Genomic DNA, 23,982 nt, shown 5'->3' with positions numbered 1-23,982 from the left:
CAAGGCAACCCTAAGTGAGGCGGGGTATAAAGACCTGGCCAATTCAGCAGACTGCAAAACAATGTTAATGGGCAGTTCTCACTTCTAGAGTTTCCCTTTGGGTTGGCTGAGGCTTTGTTGAGTCTCATCACAATCTCATCAATTTCTCCTTCTGTCCAATCCTGCTTCCTTCCCCCTTTTTCACAGGTACTGATCCCTAATGAACATCTTGCACCCCAAACTCTGTCTCAGCATCTATTTCTGGAAAAGCTAACTTACAACACTGATCCTTTCATCTGTTTTCTGTCACTACCTTCAATGCCATCCCTTTCCAACATGGGAATTAGCTTTGTGTAGGCTGCTTCCAAAGGTTTTCTTTAAAAGACTGACTTTCAAATTCACTGTCTTGTTGCATATCCAAAAAGCCTATTTTGAATGCCAGAAACTACACACTAGGTCTTTTTTTCTCTCTGCATTTCTGTATGACAGTCTGAATTCCTCTCCTGTTTTTCTCATAGGTTCATGGCCCTGCCCTCAAGGCAACTTTTCATTCTAATTTTAGTAGGGGTTGTAACCAGTCCTTGGTGTAAATACATGCTATACATTGATTTCTAAGTATCTCACAGGCTCTTACATGAGGCAAGATGTGCAAAGGAACTGTACTTCATATTGCCTACATCTTGTCTAACCCAGGAGATCCACCCACCAGGTAGGAGAAGAAAATACACTATATTTTGGTACAATCCAGTGATATCAGTCTGACCTATGGTTTAATCTCTACAGTCTCTGCCTGGATGCCTCAGGAAAATTCTCAGTCGTTCAGAGTTTTGCTCTTTTCTCCTGTTCCTCTCCAAGCTGGTATTAAGAGAAAAGGGGAGGGGAGGTCTACAGGCTAACGTTTAGCTGTGAGGAAAGACAGCTGGAAAGCCCTTGCTGGTCGCTGCTGTGCAGCTGCTGATTTGGATTGCTCCTGGGCCCGGTGGTCACTGAGGTGTAGCTAGAACTATCACAATTTGTAAGGAGACATGCCAGCACCCACTACTGGAATCTGTATTTTCTGTTACCAATTCCTAGAATGGGAGTCTTTGCTCTTCACTCTAACCCTAGGCCTCTGCTGATTTCTGGCCTCTTTAGAGCTTCTGCTTACTTTCCTGCACACGTTTGCCACCTCTGGGTTCCAGGGAAACAGGAGCGCTGCTGAGGCTCATTGATGTGGTCTTCTCTTGCCACCACCTCCGTGCTCTTCTTCCCACACGATGTGGGTGTAACAATTAGCCCCAAACTGGGCTTCTCCCAGAGGCCTACAACCTCCCCACATTATACCCCAACCAGAGAAGCTGGCCATAAACCTTGAGGTTTCTGGATGCTTCTTAACCTCTCTGGGTGTTTCTGAAAGTGCCTCCTTCTACCAGCTTTCTTGAGGTGCTTTCTGGGGCTCCCAGTCCTAAGGAAAATGGGCTGCTCCAAGGAGTCTGCTAGTTGACTTCCTTAATCTACTTGTGCAATGCTTCTTACTATAATTCCTACTTCCTCTATGTTATGTTCTCATTACAGTCTAGACAGAGAGCCAGCCAAGAAAGACTTCAGAAGTCTTTTCCCTACTCAAGGGAATAAATTTACATTTCAGACATTCAGGCCCAATTTTCAGTATGCTAATAAAGGTAAAAGAAATTAAAAATTATTTCTTTCTTAGCAAAACTTGGCTTTTGAGACTAATGTCTTGCTTCGATCTCAAGCAAATCGATAAGCAACAATCTCTTTGTTTAAATAGGTATCTATCCTTCTCCTGAAGCACATGAACTCCCTTTAAAGGGTGATAAGTTATCAGTTAACAAGATTTATAAGACATGGAAATATATCTGAATGTAATTCAAAGGCATATGTATAACAATAGTAAATTTGAGAGTTATTACCTATGCTCCAGTGATTGTGCTTTGCATATATTATCTCATTTAATTTTCATAATAACCTGTGGGAGAAGTATTATTATCCCAATTTTGAAAATGATAAATGAGGCCTGGGAGGGCTAGGCTACATGCCTAAGGTCACGTACTTAATAAAAGGTGAACCAGTATTCACTTTCAGGTCTGACTGACCCCAAAACCTCCAACAACTGTAATTCCTCCATTAGCAAAGATCTGGCTACAAAACAGAATTTTGATCACACAGCATCTCATTTATCGTTTAACTTTTTTATTCAGCAAGAAACAGCTAGGCATAGTGTCTGAGAACCAGGCTTTGAATTTGGGCTGTGTTCCTCTGCTCTATCACCTGTAAAATGGAGATAATATTATCCCTAACCCACGAGATCACTGTGAGGTTTAAATGAGTTAATACATGACAAGCAATTGGCACAGTGCTTGGCACCTACGAAACTTTAATAACTGTTAGCTATTGCTGTCGTGAATTCTCAGGATAATATTGTCTTTATGATTAGCCTGAAGATTTCAAAATCAAATATGAAAAAAAGGGTCTTTAATTTTTGGCATTCATAAATATTTGAATTGTGTTCTGTTCTTTTTCCCCTTTTTCTCTTAGAAATTAGCCTCTGTTCAACTGTAGGAAGGAAAATCCTGCTGTGAACATTGGAGAATTGAAGCTTTGAATGTATCACCCTGTCAGATATAGCACTGATTGTTTTAATTCGCTTGTTGTTTTGCTCTCTGCTAGAAGAAACAATTGCTTTAATGAAACATTTCCATGTGCTGTTGTTGTTATTATTATCATTATGTCATTATTATTGATAGTTTGGCTTTGCAGAGAGCTGGGGAAAAAGTAGAGGAAAGTGCCTGGTCTTTGCAGTCAGACATATCCAAGTCTGAATCCAGTTTCTAACTGATCCAGTTCTACTTAAGTAACTTAATTACCAAAACTTGGTTTTTGTTATTTATGCCTATCGATCTCCCTGATAAAACTGATATCAGGTTATATGATATATGCTTCAAATGCCTAAATATTTACTGACACATTACAAGAGTTCAGTGAAAGTTATTTCACTTTCTTATCTCTGCCTTGTATTTGTCCTTTACAATTACCTTTAGTTTAGAAAGGTGGCTGTATGAATTGGTGGGGGACATTTTTATTCTTAGAGGTCTTTATTATATAGTAAATGTTACAAGTTAAATTATGTTTTGATATCCATATAAATCATGAATTAACTAAATTCATATGTAGATGTCCTATACCTCAGAATGTGAACCTATTTGGAAATAGGGTTGTTTCAAATGTACTCACAACAGTTCCCCCCTTACCCACAGTTTCAGTTTTCCACGGTAAACCATGGTCCAAAATTATTAAATGGAAAATTTCTGAAATAAACAACTCAGAAGTTTTAAATTGCCCATCGTTCTGAGCAGCATGATGAAATCTCACACCACCTCACTCAGTCCTGTCCAGGACATAAATCATCCCTTTGTCCAGCGTATCCTGCCCAGTAGTCACTTAGTAGCCGTCTGGGTTACAAGACTGACTGTCATGGTATCGCAGTGCTTGTGTTCAAGCAGCTTATTTTACTTAATGATGGCCCCAAAGCACAAGTGAAGTGATGCTGGCAATTCGGATATGCCAAAGAGAAGCCGTAAAGTGCTTCTTTTAAGTTAAAGGAGAAAATTCCTGACTTTATAAGGAAAGAAAAAAATTGTGTGCTGAGGTTGCTAAGTTCTACTGTAAGAACGAATCATGAAGAAGGAAAAAGAAATTCATAGTGTTTTGCTGTCGCCCCTCAAACTGCAAAAGTTATAGCCACAGTGCCATAAGCAGTTAGTTAAGATAGAAAAAGCACTAAATTTGTATATTTTGAGAGAGTGCGAGAGAGCATATTCACATAACATTTATTACAGTATATTGTTATAATTGTTCTATTTTATTATTTGCAATTGTTGTTAATCTTTTACTGTGCTAAATTTATAAATTTTATCTTAGGTATGTATGCATAAGAAAAAAACATAGTACATACAGGGCTCAGTGCTCTGCGCATTTTCAGGCATTCACTGGCAGTCTTGGATTGCATCTCCCACAGATAAGGGTGTACTACTGTAGTTAAGATGAATTCATACTGGAGTGGGGTGGGCCCCTAATCCAATATGACTAGTGTCCTTATAAAAAGGGAAAATCTGCATTTGCATGGAATTTCAGATGTTAGCTGCAAGCCCCTAGCCACTTTCTGACCTATGGCCATAAATCAGGGGTTCCCACGACCACCTCCTCAGGTTTGATAATTTGCCAGAATGGCTCACAAACACAGGGAAGCACTTCATTTGCACCTACCAGTTTATTATAAAGGATACAACTCAGGAACAGCCAGATGGAAGAGATCATAGGGCAAGGTATGGGGAGAGGGGTGCAGAGCTTCCAAGTCCTCTCCAGGGCAACACCCTTCCAGCACTTGGATGTGTTCAACCCAGAAGCTCATCACATGTTGTTGTTCATGAGTTTTTATAGAACTTACTCTCTAGTCCTTCCTCCCGCCCCTCCCCAAAGGTCAGGAATGCGGCTAAAAGTTCCAACCTTCTAATAACTTGGTCTTTTGGGTGACCAGCCCCAGCCTGAGACTATCTAGGGGGCCCTCTCTTCATTAGCATAAATGCAGGTGTGCTCTCAAGGGACTTGTGAATAAAAAAACACTCCAATCACTCGGGAAATTCCAAGGGTTTTAGGAGCTCTGTATCAGGAATCTGGGACAAAAAACAAATTTATTTATTATTATACCACACCCTTCCATTGGGATTGCACCATTTTGCATTCTCACTAACATTGTTCCAGTGCCCAGTTCCTTCTCAGCCCTGTTAAAGCTTAAATTTTTGCAAATCTGATGGTCAGATGTAGTATTTCAGTTTCCTTTAGATTTGAATTTCTCTTATAAATAATATTGGACATTTCTTCATACGTTTAATGGAAATATATATATACATATATACATGTATTCAATACAAATGTATAAACATTTTTTGTTTATATCTTATGTCCATTTTCTTCTATAGGACTTTTGGTCTTTTTTTTTCTTCAATCTTTATAAGTTTTACATATTGGGGAAATTTGTACTTTATCTGTGACATATGTTTCAAATATTTATTCTCAATTTGTTGTTTGTCCTTTGACTTTACTCACAGTGCTTTTTTGTCATGCAAAAGTTTTTTATTTTTATGTAGTCAAATTTATCAATTCCTTTTATTGCATCTGAATTTAAAGTCATATTTAGATAGCTTTCCCTCCACCTAGGCTATAGAGGAAATCATTTATGTTTTCTTCTAGCATTGTACAGATCAGTTTTTTTCATGATTATTTATTTTATTTTAAATATGTTTAAATGAATACAACATTTCTAACCATTAGTGACATACTAAAGGTTACTGAGATGGTTTTGAATATATCTATAATTTTTTAACACCATAGGGCGAGATTATATATTTAGCTACAAAAATTCTGTTGGGAGAGATAACACCTATCCTTCTCAAACTCTTCCAAAATATAGCAGAGGCAGGAACACTCCAAAACTCATTCTACGAGGCCACCATCACCCTGACACCAAAATCAGACAAAGATGTCACAAAGAAAGAAAACTACAGGCCAATATCACTGACAAACATAGATGCAAAAATACTAGCAAGCAGAATCCAACGGCACATTAAATGGATCATACACCGGGGCTTCCCTGGTGGCACAGTGGTTGAGAGTCCACCTGCCAGTGCAGGGGACACGGGTTCGTGCCCCGGTCCGGGAAGATCCCACATGCTGCGGAGCGGCTGGGCCTGTGAGCCATGGCCGCTGAGCCTGCGCGTCCGGAGCCTGTGCTCCGCAACGGGAGAGGCCACAACAGTGAGAGGCCCGCATACGGCAAAAAAAAAAAAAAAAAAAAGGATCATACACCATGATCAAGTGGGGTTTATCCCAGGAATGCAAGGATTCTTCAATATACGCAAATCAATCAATGTGATATACCATATTAACAAACTGAAGGAGAAAAACCATATGATCATCTCAATAGATGCAGAGAAAGCTTTCAACAAAATTCAACACCCATTTATGATAAAAACTCTCCAGTAAGTAGGCATAGAGGGAACTTTCCTCAACATAATAAAGGCCATATATGACAAACTCACAGCCAACATCATCCTCAATGGTGAAAAACTGAAACCATTTCCACTAAGATCAGGAACAAGACAAGGTTGCTCACTCTCACCACTATTATTCAACATACTTTTAGAAGTTTTAGCCACAGCAATCAGAGAAGAAAAAGAAATAAAAGGAATACAAATCGGAAAAGAAGTAAAGCTGTCACTGTTTGCAGATGACATGATACCATACATAGAGAATCCCAAAGATGCTACCAGAAAACTACTAGAGCTAATCAATGAATTTGGTAAAGTAGCAGGATACTAAATTAATGCACAGAAATCTCTAGCATTCCTATACACTAATGATGAAAAATCTGAAAGTGAAATCAAGAAAACACTCCCACTTACCACTGCAACAAAAAGAATAAAATATCTAGGAATAAACCTACCGAAGGAGACGGAAGACCTGTATGCAGAAAATTATAAGACACTGATGAAAGAAATTAAAGATGATACAAATAGATGGAGAGATATACCATGTTCTTGGATTGGAAGAATCAACATTGTGAAAATGACTAAACTACCCAAGCAATCTACAGATTCAATGCAATCCCTATCAAACTACCAGTGGCATTTTTCACAGAACTAGAACAAAAAGTTTCACAATTTGTATGGAAACACAAAAGACCCCGAATAGCCAAAGCAATCTTGAGAAAGAAAAACGGAGCAGGAGGAATCAGGCTCCCTGACTTCAGACTATACTACAAAGCTACAGTAATCAAGACAGTATGGTACTGGCACAAAAACAGAAATATAGATCAATGGAACAGGATAGAAAACCCAGAGATAAACCCACACACCTATGGTCACGCTATCTTTGATAAAGGAGGCAAGAATATACAGTGGAGAAAAGACAGCCTCTTCAGTAAGTGGTGCTGGGAAAACTGGACAGCTACATGTAAAAGTATGAAATTAGAACACTCCCCAACACCATACACAAAAATAAACTCAAAATGGATTAAAGACCTAAATGTAAGGCCAGACACTATAAAACTCTTAGAGGAAAACATAGGCAGAACACTCTATGACAGAAATCACAGAAAGATCCTTTTTGACCCACTTCCTAGAGAAATGGAAATAAAAACAAAAATAAACAAATGGGACCTAATTAAACTTAAAAGCTTTTGCATAGCAAAGGAAACCATAAACAAGATGGAAAGACAACCCTCAGGATGGGAGAAAATATTTGCAAATGAAGCAACTGACAAAGGATTAATCTCCAAAATATACAAGCAGCTCATGCAGCTCAATATCAAAAAAACAAACAACCCAATCCAAAAATGGGCAGAAGACCGAAACAGACATTTCTCCAAAGAAGATATACAGATTGCCAACAAACACATGAAATAATGCTCAACATCATTAATCATTAGAGAAATGCAAAACAAAACTACAGTGAGATATCATCTCACAGTGGTCAGAATGGCCATCATCAAAAAATCTACAAACAATAAATGCTGGAGAGGGTATGGAGAAAAGGGAACCCTCTTGCACTGTTGGTGGGAATGTAAATTGATATAGCCACTATGGAGAACAGTATGGAGATTCCTTAAAAAACTAAAAATAGAACTACCATACGACCCAGCAATCCCACTACTGGGCATATATATACCCTGAGAAAACCGTAATTCAAAAAGAGTCATGTACCAAAATGTTCATTGCAGCTCTATTTACAATAGCCAGGATATGGCAGCAACCTAAGTGTCCATCAACAGATGAATGGATAAAGAAGATGTGGTACATATATACAATGGAATATTACCCAGCTATAAAAAGAAACAAAATTGACTTATTTGTAGTGAGGTGGATGCACCTAGAGTCTGTCATACAGAGTGAAGTAATTCAGAAAGAGGAAAACAAATACCGTATGCTAACACATATATATGGAATCTAGAAAAAAGGTCCTGAAGAACCTAGGGGTAAGATGGGAATAAAGACACAGACCTACTAGAGAATGGACTTGAGGATATGGGGAAAGAGAAGGGTAAGCTGTGACAAAGTGAGAGAGTGGCATGGACATATATATACTACGAAACGTAAAATAGCTAGTGGGAAGCAGCCGCATAGCATAGGGAGATCAGCTCTGTGCTTTGTGACCACCTAGAGGGGTGGGATAGGGAGGGTGGGAGGGAGGGAGATGCAAGAGGGAAGAGATATGGGAACATATGTATATGTATAACTGATTCACTTTGTTAAAAAGCAGAAACTAGCACACCATTGTAAAGCAATTATACTCCAATAAAGATGTAAAAAAAAAAAATTCTGTTGGGAAATGGGTTCATTTTACCAACTAAACATGGGAACTGTCAAATAAATATCAGCTTGATGTACAGATCAGTTTTTAAACATTTAGATCTCTGATTCACTTAGAGTTTATTCTTGTGTGTGGAATGATTAATTGATCACATTTTATCTTTACAAGAATTTTCAATAATGTGGAAAAATGCACCTAATAACTCAAAAAACTTAAAAAAGGAAAGATACAAAATTATATGTTTAATATGACCCTTACAAATATACATAGAAAACGTATTAGAAAGGAAATGCACCAAAATGTAATATATGTTTACATCTGGTTAATAGCATTATGGGAAACAATTATTTTTAATATGCTTTTTATATTTCCTATAATGAATATTTATAACCAGAAAGAAAAGCAGTATGTGTCTTTAATTTAAAAAAATAAAACTTGGGTCTGCTTTTTTTTTTTGGTAGTCTGAAAAAGAGACTTAGAAAATATTAATATACTTAGTTGAAGTGAAAAAGAATAGGATCAATATATACTTCTTCCTTTTCCTCTTTGCACATCTCTCTCTGCCTCTCCTCATGCTTTTTCTCTCCCTGCCTCTCCTCATGCTTTTTCTCTCCCATTTTCTCACTCCCCATGTCTTACATAGTAGTAAAATATATGCAGAAAATGAACAAGCCTTCTACAGAATATTATTTTATTGCTTCCAAAGCTACTTGGGGTTAATTCTTTCATAAAATACCATGTTATGACAAGAACTCAAAGAGACCACAATGCTAATGGATAATGGAAAGCCTTCTGGCATACAAAATATCCCTTCCCCCTTAGCTAACAGTCTTGAAACCAGCAACATGGTAACCTATTACAAGGCTTTCTCTGTGTTATACTAGAGGGTGTAAAATTCCAGGTCCCTTCAATATGCAGCTTGTCCCCAGGATTTTTCAGTGATGTGCAGCTGAAAAATCAATGTCAGATGGCTCAGTAGGAGACAGGTCTAATGGTTCTATGTTGCTCTCAATCTCCCCAAGAGGACAGCTCTGCAGTGGGGGTACTCAGGATTGTCACATCCGGCGGTTAATAATAACATTTGTTGAGTGTTCACAGTGTGCTGAAGTCTGTTTTACATTCATGTCTCCTGAAATCATCACAGTCTGTAAGGTAGGCACTATTATTATGTCATATATATATATATATATATATATATATATATCATAACATGTCACAGGTGTGGATAAATATATTTCCTTATATCGACAGCCTGGGGATGGCAGAACTAGAATTTGAAACCATGCGTGTTAGACTCTAAAGTCAGTACTTTAAAGGCTATTTTAATGCCATTGGGTGAGGTGTCAGTACCAAGAAACAATAGTTTAACAACTCTCAATATATCAGTGAAACCTATGACACATCCAGATGGGACAAGGCCTCCTCTGAAAACATTTTCTAGCAGGCTTTCTCAATGCAGCTTCCACAAGAAAATTAAACTCTACCAAAAAATAATTTGAAAATTATACTCTCATTTCTTCCAAGGATGGTGGCACAGAACAACTAATAACATTCTAGGTGCAAGGGAGGGAAGTTATTCATTACATACAATGGATACCTTAGGGCATTAAGGCTTATTTCTCAACCTCTCTCTCTCTCTCCCTTTTTGTCACTCTGTTTTCCTTTCTCTCCTGAGAAAGTTGTATGGGTAACAAGCCTGCACTGCAATTATCACCTGAATCCTCCACAGTTCTGTTAGCAGTGCCTCAGGAGTTTATATTGATGATAAAAGGATAAATGCTATATTACATATTGCTACTCCGCTACCAATCTAAGCAACCATTCATAACACAACAGACTACAAATGCTTCTGGTATTTGCTCTAATCCTTCCTTGTTAAGGGATAGGTAAATCCTGAGCTGGGAGGACCAAAGTGGGAGTCCCTACCCTCTCTTGTCTAGATGTTCTTCTTTATTTATTTTATTCTTCTTTGCTTGGTGGCTCTCTTTGGAACTTCCCATTCCCTACTGCAGTATGGTTTACACACTATTACTTATGTTATTGTAATTGCTTAGAATTCAAATTTTAATGACAAAATCTTTATCAATGCTATTTTATACCTCTAAGCACTGCTACTTCTAATTTGTTTTTCATGAAACGAAGGCACTTGGAGTACTTTGTTTCACTAACGTATGTTCTTTATATACCCAATAACCAGAACTTCCTTTTCTCTTTCTCTTTTTCTCACTGTCCCTCAACCTTGCCATTTTTTTCCAAAAGAGATTAACATTCAGGTTAAGTACTAGCTGAAAAATTCTTTCCCTTTGATACTGATGTCCCCATAACTTAATGTATCTTGTGGCTTCTGGGTAGATGCAACAATTTGGTTGCTTCATGCTGGCTTTCATTTAAGCAAAACCAGCATTGTTAGCTATCAATGATTGTTTGATGTTCCAGAAAATATCCTCATGCTAGATAGTTCAGTGCCAAAGAACATCTTTTTTCCAAACAAAAATGAAATGTTTCAGTTATGTTGGCCTTTTTATGGAACAGAAAAACAGCATGACATTCTTGAAGTGTTTTCAGGGAAGTTTGTGGGATGTCTTGTAGACTGCAATTTGGATTGAGTGGTCTAAATATCAGCAACATTGGTGACAACATGAGAAATGTCACGAGGCATCCTAAGTTCTCTTATTTTTCACTCTTGGATACCTGATATAGTAGAATGATGCCAGAATTTCTGAACTCTTTCTTTGATTCATCCTCTCTTAAACCTCCAGTCACAGGGAGATGGTGATTAAGAATATGAGCTTTAGAGTCAGAGGATTCAAGCATGGCTCCACCGTTCCTAGGTAATAATACTACCACCTGAGAAGGTGGGAAAATAGAGGAAACAAGGGCGCACTTAGCACAGTACCTGCACAAAGACATGATAATAATCATTCTAATTGTAATCAAAATTGACATTTATTGAGTGCTCAATAAGTGCCAGATATTATACTAATAACTTCTATGAGCTGGCTCATTTACTCCCCACAACTACCCCTACTATTATAATTATTTTCATTTTATAGGTGAGAAAATTATTGTGAAGAGAGGTTAAGTCACTTGTCCAAGGTCACACAGCCTGTGCAATGGAGCCTAGATTCAAACTCAGGCAATCTGACTACACTGTACTACAGTGTTCTGTTAAATAAATAATAACTTAGCAAAATATTAGCTACCAGTAATATTAGCTACTGCTAATATTTTGCAAGCAGCTTAAAGTATTGGATGTTCAAGCAGAAATTCCTCACTCAAAGAACTAAGCTCAGAAGCCTTTTAATGGTGCTAAATTCTGAGACTAAGCAGATAAAGGAGCATCATCCATAATCACTTGCCACTATCCTTGAGAATTTAAAGTTTGACCAAAAAAAATTTCCACCAAGAATAGCAATGAGTTTATTTTCTGTGAGATTAGGATGTGTGAACAGCTTAAATCCCCATTTAAAGACTCTAATCCTTTCCCTCTTCTTCAATTTCTTCCTTCTTAGGATGGCATCTGGTTGCAAGGGAACTTTACACATTCTAATGGCATTGGGTACACAGACCTATGTTCTATATGTGGCCCTTTGTGTTTTAAAAAGTACCCAGGATTTCTGATAATCAGGTATGGTAAGACACGCAGATATGGAAATGACTGTCATCAAGGAAGAAGTTTATACTCACAGATTCCTAGAAATAGGAGGCATGGCACACTGCAGGGCCACACAGGTCAGGAGTCAGAGGGAGTGAGGGAAAAATTTGGGCAAGCGCCTTCATTGTATATTTTTGGGGGAAAGAATGGGCAAGGCAGGCTAAACAGGGTAGACAGACCTAGGATTGACTAGTTTGGTGGGCTCTGGGACTTAGGAACTGCCCCTGGCTATCTGATGCCTGGCTCTGGGATGAGGTACAGTGGCTCCCAGTAAAGGAAGTAGTTGAGGATATGGGTTCTGGATTGGTTGATTTGCATCTGAAGATTGTGCTCTCAGGCAAGTGTTTACTATCTCTAGGAATTAGCTAACCCTGGAAGGGACAGTCTCTCCGCAGTGGGTGAGGCCCCAAGAGGTCAAAACATCATAAAATACAAAAAATTAAAAATATGATGAATACATTCTAGTGGAAGTATCTCATCCCTCTGTCTAATTGTCCTTGGTCTTCACTACTTCTACTCCTGAAGTATCTGTAACTCATGGCACCTTGGCCTTACACAAGCAAGCAGGTTGCTTCAGGAGAGCTCAGCTTTCTCTCTGACTGACTTGACCCAATGCCCTCAATTGCAGTAGAGTCAAAATGGCAGTATGGTGTGTTTAGGCAGAGAGAGAGAGACTGGGCTAGCACTACCAAATTTTTATCAGCTTCTGTTTGACATGCAAGAAATCCAGAAGTTTACTAGTATACTGCATGAGGGTAAGAAGGAGGATGTCCCCTGGGGTAAAGAAATATGTGACTTTTTTGCATATCTAAGATGCAGTGTATAAACTGTCGACTCCAATATACAGAGAATATTTGGTAATAATAGTATGGAGAATAATAACAAAATACATAAATTTCTAGGTAGACTGACCAAAACAAAAAGTGACAAAAAAGCAATATTAGGAATTGCAAATGCAATAGTTTTTAAATAATTAAGTATTATAAGTAATTTTATGCCAATAAATTTGAAAATTTCACTGAAATAGGTAATTTTCTAGGAAAAAAATACCAAATTATTTTTCAAACATGTCAGAAATGTTCCTACTTGAAGTAACTTCTGCTTCCTCTGCTTAGAATATTCTTCATCCAGCTAGCTGCATAGCTAGATCCTCTCACTTCCTACAGCCCTATCCTCAAATTTACATTTTTGTGAAGACTTCCCTGGACATTCAATTTAAAGTCCAACACTTCTCACAGATTTCACATCCTTTCTCTCTCCTTGTTCTCTTCTTTAATGGCAATCACTATCTAACATACTACATATTTTACTTATTAATCTTGCTTTTGACTGCTTCCTTAAGTGTAATCTATAAGGGCAAAGATATTTTAAAAATTTATTTTGTTCACTGTTGTACTTCTATTGCCTAATGTCCTGGAACACATGAAGTACTCAATGACTATGTTAAATGATATAATTAATTAATTAAAAAGTCCCAAAATTACCATAATGAGTGTATATATGTGTGTGTGTGTATACGTGGGTATATATATATACACATATATATGCTATATATACACACACACACACACATATATGCCATATATATATATATGGATCCTGACCAAATGGATTAAGACTAGGAAGGCAAGGACGATTTAACATTAGAAAATCCTATGAATATAAATCACTACATTTACTGCTTTAAGAGATCAATAGAGAAATGCCATGTATTCCTCTCAATAAAGCAGAAAAATATAAACTAAAAAAATGTGCAAGAAGACAAATTCTCCTAACTAATCAAGAGAATCTACCAAACACTAACTACAAACATTAGTCTAAATGGTAAAACTTTAGAAGCGTTTCCAGTAACATAAGGAGACAAGGATGCCTGAAAAATTAAACTGGAGCTCCTAATCAAAGGAATAGGAAAAAAGAGGTATCAGGATTGGAAAGGAAGATGCAAAATTTTAATTTGTAGACCATATAAACACCTTCCTAAAATATTCAAAAGAACGTTCAGATAAGTAAAATTAAGAGAATTCAGATTATCTGACTTGAGATTGATAGACAAAAACAATAACATACTTAAATACTAGCAATAACAAATAGGAAATACAATTAAAATTTTTTAATTGGGTAAGACATTTATGGAGAATATTATAAAACTATGTTAAAGAACATAAAATTAATATAGTACAAAAATGTAATTTGGATACATACACCAGATGATGCTGACCTTTGGAAAGAGAAGAGAATGGGCCAAAGAAAACATAGAGATTTTAATGTTTTATTTAAAAAAGAAAAAAATCTGAAGGGAATAAAAGTTAATATTTGTTCATTTTGGAGGTGAATATTTATCATAGATGTTTATTACATTTTCTACATATTGAGACTTCTTCCCAAATATAAATAAATGCAGCGAGGGATCTCATTGATCAGAAAGGAGGATCTCAGGGAAAAACATTAAGAAAGATGTCTTCATTGATTACTGAATCAATTACTATCCAGTGCACATGGCTATTTATAATATTTTTAGAAATACTACAATATCCTTAAATACCCTATCCTGGGCATTTTAGGTATGATCCACTTCTTGGGCTTCAAAAGTATTTGAGACCAGATGACATAAACTGCTGCAATGATTTCTGGGCTTTATTACAGTAGTTTTAAAAAGTCTATTTGCGAGTGGGCTTTTGGCAGAATCTGCACCCTTGTCTTTGAAAGTACAAGTAGAGTATGAGTATTAAATAGCTGAGAAGGGGGGCTTCCCTGGTGGCGCAGTGGCTGAGAGTCCGCCTGCCGATGCAGGGGACACGGGTTCATGCCCCAGTCCGGGAAGATCCCACATCCCGCGGAGCGGATAGGCCCGTGAGCCTGCGCATCCGGAGCCTGTGCTCCGCAACAGGAGAGGCCGCAACAGTTGAGAGGCCCGCGTACCGCAAAAAAAAAAAAAAAAAGCTGAGAAGGACATGTAGGGAGATCTTCCAAAGCTTGCTTTTTCTACCTTTTGCTGACCTGTTTGGCAAGAGATCTGTGCCCAAACATTAAATAAAGCCTTTTATTGGAAGTGATTCAAAATTCTACGGCACAGTGAGGCAGTCTCACATGTTTTTAGAATCTTGAGTTATTTTTCCATTCTGAACTATGGGAAATTCTAGTGTGTGGAAGGAGACTGTCTGAGGCTGGTTTTATTTATCTAATTGTTCCAGACTTTATGCACTGTTCAAAATATGCTTTATAACTTAATTTATATGTTAATAAGAACCACCCAAAGGGCAAAATTGATATATAAATTATTAAATCAGTCTGCATATTCTCTCTCTTTTAGACAATTACTTTTTCCAAATAATACCAGCCAATCAGACAGTATAATTACTTTGTGCTCTGCTAATAGAGGTTTGGTAGAGAGCTAACAGTCAAAGAAATCCTTTATCTGTAGCTACAAGGAAGATTGCTCCTTGGAATGTCTTACAGACATACGTTCCATTTAAATAATGAGAAAATTACTACGTGTCTTCATCAGAGCAGTATAAATGTTTTGACCTAAAATGTGAACATTTTGGCTTATTTTTTATTCACTGATCTGCTTTGTAACAACTCTCAGCATGAAACTGCTTCTGTGCATGTAGAAGTCAGGAACTCAGATGTGACCACAAAGAAAAAAACATTCAAAACAAGCATCAAAGTGGGGAGGAGAGTAAACTCAAAGTGTTTGTTACTCCCTAACCCTTTACTAAAGGGTTAGCTCTGAAACAGAGCCACCATTTGGCAAAACTGAGACAGAAAAACTCATCTGAATTCTGTGCCCTTCTACTTCTTTTCTGTGCCTTTCTCCTCTCTCCTATTCCCTTGCAAGCCAGATTTCCATAGCATCCAGCACTGCCCTTCGTAGTTTTCTATATAGACTTGGGCAATGCCCAGGGCTTCAAAATTATACTTCCTACGTCCTCCACATCAAAATCCTATTTCTCCAGTGCTGAGCTCTGAGGTGATAGCTCTGGAATAAAGCAATCCCCCACTAAATTGCTAATGATTAGGTATGACTCCATATAAGCATGCGTATGGAGGGTAATTCTATAAGAGCAGTCTAGAGTTCCTCTGCTTGCTCCTTGGGCCTGCTCACACACCCCATGTCTCCTGGTAAGCAAATCAATTCAGGGACCTGAGAGGCTGCAGGGTTACAAAGCAACTTCAGAACTAAACTCAGAGCAAGGACCCAGCTCTATCAAACCTAGTGTGATGGTTACCCTGCTAATACACCTGGATATCCCATATATCCCCCCAATACTGGGAACTGGGTACACATTGCTGTGAGAGTAACAAAGGATCCAGTTAAGCTATGCATATCTAAAGCCATCAATCCCACTGGTAGAAAAAAAATGATACTTTCCACTTTCAAAGTGGAAACTATGAATGTACCATTATCTACCTCTCAAATTCAAAAATTTTCTTCCTAGAACAAAACAAAAAGTACTCAAGAACAAGCCATGTTGACTTTGTCTTCCTGAGTATTTTAGAAGACGTGGCAGTAAAAAGATCACAGATAAATCATAATATTGGAAAAATACTTTGTGTGACTCAGAGCTCTGATAGCACTCTGAATGTCATAATAATTCTATAAAGTCTATCAGACCTTCAGAGGGGATTATCCTGGGATTCTGGGGAGGGAAACACAGTATAGTTACTGAGCATCCCAAGAAGTCGCTCTTTTGCAAATAACATTAGACAAACCATTCTAATATTTTGTAAGCAGATAACAGTCAGAAAGAGTGTGGAAAATACTTTTTAAAGTGGATACTGGAAGATGAGATGGTTCTTGTTAAAATTTAAAACATAGTGAGGAGGCATCTCCCTAGAATTCAGAATAGAGCCTGGGTAACTAAAATCTATTTTTTAAAACTTCAGTTAAAGACTTTAGAGTCTATCTTTGAGAACTAAATCCAAAGTAAATCCAGCAGGAGGAGTATAAGTTAAATATACAGATGTTGGGATGAGATTTTTTTTTTTTGTCCTTAGAAGTAATTATGCACATGAAAGAGGACTGACCTGTAAAAGGACATAGATTTAACTTTACTATTAAAACACTGTGTGGAGTATTTTAGTTTCTTTCTGTAGTGTGTGTGTGTGTGTGTGTGTGTGTGTGTGTGTGTGTGTGTGTGTGTGTGTGTGTGTGTGTGTGTGTGTGTGTGTGTGTAAGAAATAAAAACTAATGTACTGTGAAGTAAATGGGAATTTTTTTTTTTTTTTTTTTTTTTTGTGGTACGCGGGCCTCTCACTGTTGTGGCCTCTCCCGTTGCGGAGCACAGGCTCCGGACACGCAGGCTCAGCGGCCATGGCTCACAGGCCAAGCCGCTCCGCGGCATGTGGGATCCTCCCGGACCAGGGCACGAACCCGTGTCCCCTGCATCGGCAGGCGGACTCTCAATCACTGCACCACCAGGGAAGCCCTAAATGGGAATTTTAAAGAGCTTAAGTGACTTTGTTTTCCCCTGTTAGAAAGTCATAGTCACTCAATTCCCACTACAAACTTTTATTCTGAGAAGTGAGTAAATAAACATCTAACAGAAATTACCATTAGGGAACAATATTCTGTGTTTTCTACTGCTACTTTTGAGAAAAGAGAATGTAGATGGCAAATATAAGAGATTTAGATGAGAGTTTCAAGTTATCTCAGGGGAATTTTCAAATGAGTAAAGTACTGATACATATTTCTATCCCCACAAATTTCTTACCTAAATAGCTATTTTTAACTTGTGAGGAAAACTAAGACTACTAGAAGGGGCCAAGATGGAGGAGTAGAAACACCCTGAACTTACCTCCTCTGACAGATGAAATTTCTAACTACTTACATGGTAACTATCTATGAGAATGACCTGAAGACTAGTAGAAAAGATTGCCCACAACTAAAGATATGAAGAAGGAACCACAAGTAGATTGACAGGAAGGGTAGAGAAGAAGCACAGTCAGGACCCACATCCTTGGGTTAGTGATCCACAAATGGGAGGAATATCACAACTGTAGAGGTCCTCCCCAGAGAGTGAGGTGTCTGAAATCCACACTGGGCTCCCCAGAGGGCCTGACCTGGAAAATAAACCCCTAGGACACTTGGCTTTGAAAACCAGCAGGGTTTATATCCAGGAGAGGTTGAAGGCTATAGGAAACACAAACTCTGCTCCTAAAGGGCATGCACAAAATCTCACATGTTCTAAGTCCCAGCACAGAGGCAGTAATTTGAAAGAAGCCTGGATCAGACCCACATACTGATTTTTGAGAGCCCCCTAAAGAGGCAGGGGCTAACTGGGACCTCCTTGGGAAGACAGACACTGGCAGCAGCTATTGTTAGAAGCTTGTTCTACCATGATGACATAGTGCGGGCAAGCAACATTTTTAAATCCTCCTTATAGCCTCCTAGCACTGGGGCATGGTCCCGTGCACCAGCAGATAAAGGCAAACATACAGTAAAGGTAATAGATGAACCACTTATAAAGCTAGTAAGAAGGTTAAAATACAAAAGTAGTAAATCATCTATATCCACAATAAGTAGTTAAGGGATACACAAAACAAAAAGATGTGAAATATGACATCAAAAATATTAAACATTGCTGGGACTATGAATGTGGTTAAATGCATTTGAACTTAAGAGATCATCACCTTTAAATACATACATATATATGTATATACACATATATGTATATATATATACATACATACATATATATGTGTGTGTGTATATATATATATATATGCAGAAAAAGCTTTGGACAAAATTCAACATCCACTTATGTTGAAAATGTTCATCAAAGTAGGCAGAGAGAGAACATACCTCAAAAGTAGGTACAGAGAGAACATACCTCAACATAATAAAGGCCATACATGGCAAACCCAGGCCAACATCATAATCAATGGTGAAAAGATGAAAGCATTTCCTCTAAGATCAGGAACAATACAAGGATGCCCACTTTTGCCACTTTTATTCACACAGTGTTGGAAATCCTAACCACAACAATCAGACAAGAAAAAGAAATAAAAGGAATCCAAGATGGAAAGAATGAAGTAGAACTACCACTGTTTGCAGAGGACATGATACTATACATAGAAAATCCTAAAGATGCTACCCCCAAATTATTATAACTAATAAATGAATTCAGTAAAGTTGCATGTTATACCATTAATATACAGAAATCTGTTGCATTTCTATACACTAGCAATGAACTATCAGAAAGAGAAATTAAGGAAACAATACCAATTACAGTTGCCTCAAAAGGAATAAAATACCTAGCAATAAATCTAACGAAGGAGGTAGATGGCCAGTACTTGAAAAACTGTAAGACACCAATGAAAGGAACTGAAGATGACGCAAACAGATGCAAAGATACAGCATGTTCATGGACTGGAAGAATTAATATGTTAAAAATGACCATCTACTAAAAACAATGTACAGATTTAATGCAATCCCTATCTAAATACCAATAGCATTTTTCACAGAAATAGAACAAATAATTTTAAAATTTGTATGGAAACACAAAAGACCCTGAATAACAAAAAACAATCTTGAGAAAAAAGAACAAAGCTGGAGGTATCATGCTCCCTGATTTCAAACTATGCTACAAAGCTACAGTAATCAAAACAGTATGGTACTGGCAAAACAACAGACACTAGATCAGTGGAGCAGAATAGAGAGTCCAGAAATGAATGATCTTATGGGATCAATTAATCTGTGACAAAGAAGGCAAGAATATACAATGGGGAGAAGACAGCCTCTTTAATAAACTGGAAAACTGGACAGCTACATGCAAAAGATTCAAACTGGACTACTTTCCCATATCATATACAAAAATAAACTCAAAATGGATTAAATATTTAAATGTAAGACTGGAAACCATAAACCTCCTAGACGATAACACAGGCATTACGTTCTTTGACATTTGTCTTAGCAATATTATTTTTGGATATGTCTCCTCAGGCAAAGGAAACAAAAGCAAAAATAAACAAATGGGACTACATCAAACTAAAAAGCTTTCTGCAGTATAAGAAACTATCAAGAAAATGAAAAGGCCACCCACTTACTGGGAAAATATAGTTGTCATTGGGACTCACCATCTCTCTGTCTTTCCAACTCATAGCTCTACTTTTTCTCTTTGTTGGTTTTTCTTTCAGGTAGATTCTCCCCTTATGATACCAAGGTGGCTACCAGCAGCTCCAAACTGACATCTCTACCAGTATGAAAACCCTAAAGAAAAAAACAATTCTATTTTCAATTGTCCGTATAAAATCCCAGGATTGAGTCTCATTAAACCGTCATGGAAGCATGATATTCATCATTATACCCAACACAGAATTAGCACAGTGACCAGGTGTATGATATACACTGAGTGGCTTTTGCATGTAACTAAAAAGTCAAGTGCTAGTCTTTATTACGTAGTAGCACACAGCTAGTTAATTGTCTGTTGATTCTTGGGATTCAGACAGTACACTTAATAAGAATGCAACATTCAGAGCCTTGGAAGGACAAACCTGGATGTTATAATGTGTTGACTATTCTTTGAGGCCTCAGGTAGGTTTCTCCAAGAAGTTGACAACTTTCAGTTGAACTAGAAATGGGAAAAGAAGCATATACATCTTTGTTCAAAAGGCTTTTTCCGCCTAATAGCCAAGATGGATGACAGTCTAGTAATCTGGAGATGTCTAAGACTGGAAAATATAAATTCCTGTTCTATACTAAGGTTAGTGCCAGGAAAAGCATGGAGGAAAAAACTAACTGGGAAATAATTGTGGAGAAAATTTGATTCCCCAGGACACTTCTAAAGGTTTATTTTTCTGCTGAAGTATGATTGAGAAGTTGCAAAATATTGTACATATGACTATGTCTCCCCAAGGATGTCCACATTCTAGTCCCCAGAACCTTTGAATATGTTACTTTACATGGCAATAGGGACTCTGCAGATGTGATTAAATTAAGGATCTTGAAATGAGAGCACTATCCTGGATTAGCCAGGTAGATCCAATGTAATCACAAGAGTCCTTAGAAGAAGGAGACAGGGGATCAGAGTGAGAGAAGGAGGTGTTACAATAGAAACAGAAGTTGGAGTCATGCAGGATCAGGAGGATAGAAATGTGGATGTAGTCTCTAGAAACTGGAAAAGGCAAGAAAACAAATTCTCTCCTAGAACATCCAGAAGGAATGAAGCCCTACCAACCCATTTTAAACTTCTTAACTACTGAACTGTAAGATAATAAATGTGTACTGTTATAGGGCACCAAGTTTATGATAATTTGTTATAGCAGCAATAGGAAACTACATGACAGAGGCAAATAATGCAAGCAGAAAAGAAATGTAAACAGAAACCCAGGAAAAACAAAATAAAATAAAAATACATGAAACACATGGTCTAAGAAAAAAATTAAAATGAAGCTACTGGTTAATAAAAGTGTAACAAAGAGTATTCAGTTGACCTTAAAACTAGTAACATTTTCCTTCAAAAAGGCAGGAAGTTTTACTTTGACTCTATAAAGAAGAAAATATAATCTTGGCATAGTAAATTGGGCTGGCCTTGGATAAATTTTACTATCATAATAATATAAAGACCCTCTAGTGCTTTTCAACTTTAAGAGTTAACTTATGGCAAAATATAGAAGACTTAGTTGTGTTTGTAAGACAAAATGCAAATTTCAACATCCCCGACAGCAAATTTTAAAGTTTAGTTGACAGGAGGTAGGATATGGAAAGAGGATGAAAAGTAAAAAATAAAATAGATGCATTCATACTATGAACTTAAAAAAATGGGAGTTAAAAGAGATTGTTGAAAGCTAATGGAAGAAGAAATAGAGGGTTATGAATATACACTAGAGCTATAAAGATGTACAGTAGAAGAACTAAAAATAATACAAATATCAAACATATGGAGGAAAGGAGAAAAGACAGGAATAATGTTAAGCGAGCGAAACTCTCATTTTTCTTATCAAGTTATGACTAGTTTTTAACTATCAGTCTCAGACAGTATCTATTTATCAACAAATACTCTTTGGTTAAGTAATTAATATCCAGAATAGTTCAAGTCAGAAATTGTTAGAAAAGACTAACTGTGATAATAGGACAAAAGGGGCAATCAGAAGGTGAGAAGTTTCACTGAGGAATTCTATCATGCATTTAAGGAAGGAAAAGTGGTAATCCCACACAATATAGAAAGTAAACAACAAGGGAACACTTCACAACTTTTTTTATGAGGCCACACTATCCTAATACCAAAATCAGATAGGCATTACAAGAAGAAAAAAGTTAAAAATTTAAAATTAAATATTATGAATTCAAATCTAGCAACATATAAAAAAGCTAATACATCTAGACAATGAGATCTGTCCTAGAAATGCAAAGTTGGTTAATATTCAAAAATTAATCAATGTAATTCACCAAATTAAAGTAGCAAAAGCAAATGATCATCATAATAGATGCTGAATAAACATTTGACAAAATTCAGGAGCTGTCATGATAAAAAAAATAATCATTGGTGATATACATGGAAAATCTAAAGCTAACATCATACTTAATGGTGAAAAATTGAACACTTCTCCCTTGTAATTGAGAATAAGGAAGGATGTTCACTCATACAACCAACCTGTATTCAATATAGCCAGTGTAAAATAAGTCAAGAAAAAGAAATAAGGAGCATACACATTGGAAATATAAAACACTTTTTTCCCTCATAAACATGATTGTTTACACAGAAAATCCAAAATAATCTACAAAAATAGCTATTAAAATAAATGTGAGTATAGCAAGGCCACAGGATACTATGTCAATATACAAATATTATATATATATATAATTATGTATATATTTCTAGAAGAAAACAGAAGAAAGTATTCATGGACTTGGGGTACATAAATGTTTCATAGAAAGTAGAAAAAATAAAATTAATCATCAAAGAAAAAATTGATAAATTGGACTAAGTCAATATTAAAATCTTACTCTTCAAAAAGATTCTCTTAAAAAATCAAAAGAGGGCTTCCCTGGTGGCACAGTGGTTGAAGAGTCCGTCTGCCGATGCAGGGGACATGGGTTCGTGCCCCAGTCCGGGAAGATCCCACATCCCGCAGAGTGCATAGGCCCGTGAGCCATGGCTGCTGAGCCTGCGCATCCGGAGTGCTCCGCAATGGGAGAGGCCACAAGAGTGAGAGGCCCACGTACCGGGGAAAAAAAAAAAAAAAAAATCAAAAGAGCAAGCCAAAGATTGGGTAGAAAATATTCACTATACATACATCAGACAAAAGACTTGTATCCAAAACATATAAAGCATTCTTACAGCAAAAAATAAGAAGAAAAAAAAATTTTAATGGGCAAAAGATTTAAATAAGTACCTCACAAAATAAAATATATTAATAATCAATAGGCACATGAAAAAAAGTTCAACATCATTAGTCATCATAGGTATGTAAAATGAAACCACAATAAGATGCCACTTCGTACCTACTAGAATGGCTTAAATTAGAAAGACTGATAATACAAAGTGTTGGTGAAAATACAGAGCAATTGGAGCACTCGTATATTGCTTGTGGGAATTTTAAATGGCACAAGCACTTTGGAAAACAATTTGGCAGTTCCCTATAATGTTAAACACATACAACCTAGTAACCCTACTTCTAGATATTTACCAAAGAGAAATGAAAACAGATCCACACAAAGCCTTTACATGAGTATTCACAGCAGCTTCGTTAACAAAAGCCCACAACTAGAAACAATCCAAATGTCCATCAACAGGTGACTAGATAAACAAACTGCTCTAAATCCATGCCATGGAATACTACTCAGCAATAAAATGAAACAAACTTCAGATGCATGCAACAATATAGATGAATCTTGAAAACATGCTGAGTAAAAAAAAAAAAAAAAAAAAAAAAAAAAACGACTCAAAATTTTCACACTGTATGCTTCCAGTTGTATAAAATTTAGAACAGGCAAACTAATCTATAGTGACAGAAAACAGATTAGTAGTTGCCTGGGA

At 37.0% G+C, this 23,982-nt stretch overlaps 1 protein-coding gene across 6 annotated transcripts in view; it reads right to left on the bottom strand.

The window, feature by feature from the left end:
* The window catches only part of LOC141275931 (uncharacterized), a 247,128-nt gene that overhangs the window by 119,643 nt on the left and 103,503 nt on the right, over positions 1-23,982 (bottom strand). For 5 of the 6 annotated variants that reach the window (XR_012324616.1, XR_012324615.1, XR_012324619.1 and 2 more), the window contains one exon: positions 20,081-20,213. The gene's annotated coding sequence lies outside the window, so the exon portion shown is untranslated. Of the gene's footprint in view, positions 1-3,879; positions 4,653-20,080; positions 20,214-23,982 lie in introns of those variants that run through there. The other variant, XR_012324618.1, reaches the window with a different exon arrangement.

The sequence above is a fragment of the Tursiops truncatus genome, chromosome 11, assembly GCF_011762595.2.
Source record: "Tursiops truncatus isolate mTurTru1 chromosome 11, mTurTru1.mat.Y, whole genome shotgun sequence".
Taxonomy (NCBI): Eukaryota; Metazoa; Chordata; class Mammalia; order Artiodactyla; family Delphinidae; genus Tursiops; species Tursiops truncatus.
Note: the sequence above shows the minus strand (reverse complement) of the source record. Positions and strands in the feature narration are given on the sequence as shown.